The 4,265-nt window shown below is 32.4% G+C and overlaps 1 long non-coding RNA gene across 1 annotated transcript; it reads left to right on the top strand.

Annotated features, from left to right (window-relative positions):
- The first annotated feature begins 2,309 nt into the window (after positions 1 to 2,309).
- Positions 2,310 to 3,878, top strand: LOC142171404 (uncharacterized). The gene is made up of 3 exons (XR_012700964.1): positions 2,310 to 2,418; positions 2,498 to 2,579; positions 3,212 to 3,878. It is a non-coding gene; the product is annotated as an uncharacterized LOC142171404 (long non-coding RNA).
- Positions 3,879 to 4,265: the final 387 nt, after the last annotated feature.

The following is a 4,265-nucleotide window of genomic DNA, read 5'->3' on the forward strand; positions in this document are numbered from 1 at the left end:
TAAAATAAATATGACAGAGTCCAAGCCATTTATTGGACAAAAAATATTCCTAGTGATAACTTGTTAAAGACGGGAACAACTTTCCTTGTGTGTACCCTACTTTTTAGATTTTAATAAGAAAAGTGATAATTTGTGAATGAATTTTTAGTCATAGGCTTATAGTATTGTCTTTTTTTTTTGTCACACAAATCATAGTTCAAGATTCATGGAAGGAGTTTTGCTCAATTTCCCCAAGATAAAGGATGGATTAGCAAATCGAAAAATAACATGTGATGTATATTTTGAAACTTTTAAAATAGACAATTGGAACATTTGGACTTTAATTTTATAAAATATTAATGTGATTGATACGATTTATCCAAAATTAAAAAATTATCATCCATCTTTAATATGGCCAAACGAATCAATAAAACAAGATAAAATGCTTAATTTGAATAGTGTATTTCATATAAATACTTTAAATATAACCGTTTCTAGATGATTGTACACTTAAACTATAACAAAAGATAATCATTCAAAGGAAAGAAGTTCTTTAACATTGTTTGGATGCACCAAAACAGCCACAAGACGGGTTGTAATAACATTTGATTCACTAGCACTGATTTCCAGTTGATAAACAGTACCGTCAGGAATTACATCAGTCCCTCCAGCCATCACTCTTACCAGTTGAAAGTTACTTTTAGACTCCTTGTTGTGCTCATTCACAGCAAATGTTGCAATTCCCACAACAGTTGGGTCATTTGGGTTTTTTATGGGTTTCTCGCCATCAAGAAAATTATGTCTCAGGCCACTCCTTGCAGAGGAGACATGAAACAAAAAAGAAGCAACAACAATTACTGAGAGACTTGAGAGGAGGAGAAAGTTAAATTGTCGAGCCATTTTTCTTTTACCTAGAATGGTTAGAGGAGTGATCAACTCCTAGTGATGTAGTACTTATTTATAGGAGAAGGTACCGTAAAATTAGTTTAGCCAGGTGAAATTAAATATGAATAAAATTATTATTTTAGTGCTGTAATTAGACTATTTTGGTATAATATTGATAATAAATAACTATCTTTGGAATTAATAAAAAATAGACTTATTTTAGAGAATACATATTAAGAAAATAATTATATATTATACTGCTTAAAGGAACTACTATGTGATTCTAATAAATGTTTTACTATTTCAGATACATTTGAAATGATTATCCTCCATAAAAAATTACACCAACTTTAAGACTATTTTATTGCATATTAAGAAAATCCTTAAATTTTCTGCTATATGTTAACAGTTAAACTATATACTTTACTTAATATAAGGAGGTATTCAACTTTACCTTTTGTTCAATAACATCTAGCTAAACTTGTTTATTAGACAAAATTTAAATATTTTACCTTTCATAGCTCCTTTACTTCATTACTTACATTAGAAAAAAAAGGTATTAGAAGTAAGTTTTAATAGCTTATTAAAATTTACCCTCACCCTTATATTCAAGTGTTATTAATAATTTAAAAGAAATAAAATTAGATTGGCCATATCATTTCTATGTTTAACCTCTTACGTAATTTTAAAAATACACGATAATTAATTCACCATTATAAAATATGAGTTTTCTTTTTTAAATGACCCATTGATCTTACGAGTAATGCTTAAGACTTATAACTCGCGATTTCATATAGTGTACGAAATCATGAGCGATTTCAGCCAACTCCCGAAACTCTATAGTACGAAATCACGAGCTACTAAAATAAAATACAATTGTGTCTCACAAAATACAAGAAAAACTCTCTGAAACAAGATAAACAGTATGATAACTAGAAGAAGGTGACTTTAAGGGTTTGGGGTCGATTAAGCAGCACTACCTCAAGTCTCCTGAGTCAGCTACTGGGCACCTTCTTGTGATCCATTAGTGCCAATATCAGAATCAGAACAAGATATGCAGAAGTGTAATATGAGCACCAAAACGAGGTGTACTCAGTAAGTATCAAGTCTAATCTCGAAGAAGTAATTGCCAAATTTTAACAAAGCATGATACTCATCTTCTCAATCTGAACAATCTATAATAGCATGAAATTACAGAGAGTAACCAAGAACAACAAATATAATAATGAGGTGCAAAAATCAGAGATAGGATAGCATGTTTCTCAAATATGATTGCTAAGTCCGCAAATACTTTTGTTGTTTCTCAAATGTTTCTCAAATGATATGCACACGATGAGCGTATCACATGCGGTCATAGAGCTCAATATAACATGTGTAATCACCTAATTCCGGAGTGACAGATCCATATCTGTATTCCGCACGAAAATTCATCGTGCCATAACATATCTTCCTTTCTTTCTTCTTTTTTTTGTGTTCCTCCCACCTCCGCCCCATCTTCACAGTCGAATTGGTCTTTTTTTTATCTCCACACTTCTACCATCTCCCCTCTCTACGGTAATTCTCTTTCTCTCATGCTCTCCTCTTCTTCTCTCTCCTACTCGCGGCAGAACCTTAGCTAACCAATTTTTTGTAGCGGCCAACATCTCCACGAGCTTTGGGTTGTAATGGCCACAACCATCTTTGCCTCCTCCAGCGGTAGTGTTCTCCATAGCAAGGTTAGTTGTAATTTTTTGAGAATATTTCTTGGTTTGATTGCTAGAAAAATAGTTGAATTGTTAGAATTTAGTTGGTAAATTATTAAATTGTACTTGTGGATTACTCAATCTATTTTTTGATAATTGTTATTGTTGATCCCAAATATTTGAATTTATTTTTCTTGTTATATGAAACATTATGCTATTTAAATTAAATTCCTTTATTTTATATGTTGAAAGAGTTTAAATATTAGTGAATTACGAGTATTTCTTTTTGTTTGATAAAAGTGAGGTCCGTGGGTAAACCTATGAAATGTGATGTAGCTAGTATATTTTTAACAATAGTGAAGTAAACCTATGAAATGATTGTAAGATTAAAGTTTATTAAATATAATAAATTCATTGGATTGAAATGATATTAAGTTTAAGGTTTCTTGAATATAATGTTTAATGCTGGTTGTTGCTTTTTAGTTCACTAATAAATTTGGATAAATGCAAAAACCTTTTTAGATTACTAAATAAGATGGATAAATATTAGATTACACTAAAATACATAATTAAACTATTTAGATAAGTAACCATTGAAGAATAAAATTTATTAATTAGTGTAATTAACATAAATATTTCCACTTTTAATTTTCTTCTATGTGTAGATGGAATTTGAGCATCGTAGATGGATGTATCATAGGTATTATCCGAATCGTACATGGTTTCAGGATGAATTTACAGAAGGGGTTGCTGGCTTTATTGCTAAGGCAAAGACACTTGATGATCTCCTTCTTGAAGGGACGATTAGGTGACCTTGTATGAAATGCAAGTGTGTTAAGTTATTGGGTCCCGATATTGCTATAGTTCATCTGTATAAGAAGGGGTTTATGAAAAATTATGATGTGTGGACTGTTCATGGGGAGAGTCATGCTAGTGCAGATGATGTTTATTTTCATAATTCTTTTGGTGGTGAAGAAGATAGTCTCGTAGCAGAGTATAATGTTGTAAGTTTACGATTTACTGAAATGATGGGTGGTGCTTTTGAGATGTTCCCGGGGACTCAATCCGAACCAAATAATGAGGCTAAAAGCTTCTTCAAATAGTTAGAGGAAGCTAGTTGTCCGCTTTACGAAGGCTCGGTGCATTCCATGTTGTCTGTTGCAGTTAGATTACTAAGTATTAAATCGGATAATTAAATTTCTCAAGCGGGCATGGATTCTATCATTGACCTTGTGAATGAACTTAATTTGACAAAGATTGACCTACCCTAAGATTTCTAAACGGAAAAGAAATTGGTTTCCAAGTTGGGTCTTTCATCGGAGAGGATTGATTGTTGTGACAAAGGTTACATGTTATTCTTTAAGGATGATGCAACTTTGGAAAATTATAAATTTTGTAACCAACCTACTTACAAAAAAGTCACAAATGCCAAACAGAAGAAGGTTCCAGTGAATGCAATGCACTACTTACACGTTGTACCAAGGTTAAAGAGGTTGTATGCATCAATGAGCTCTGCTCCTCATATGAATGGCACTATGAACATAGAAGGCCAGATGGCGTTCTATGCCATCAGTCAGATGGAGAAGCATGGAAGCATTTTGATAGGGGGTTTTCCAGACTTTGCTAGTGAACCGAGAAATATTAGGTTGGGATTATGTGCTGATGGATTCACTACATTTACAGTATCTGCTGCACCATATTGACGTTGGCCAGTGTTTG

This window comes from Nicotiana tabacum, chromosome 17, assembly GCF_000715075.1.
Source record: "Nicotiana tabacum cultivar K326 chromosome 17, ASM71507v2, whole genome shotgun sequence".
Lineage (NCBI taxonomy): Eukaryota > Viridiplantae > Streptophyta > Magnoliopsida > Solanales > Solanaceae > Nicotiana > Nicotiana tabacum.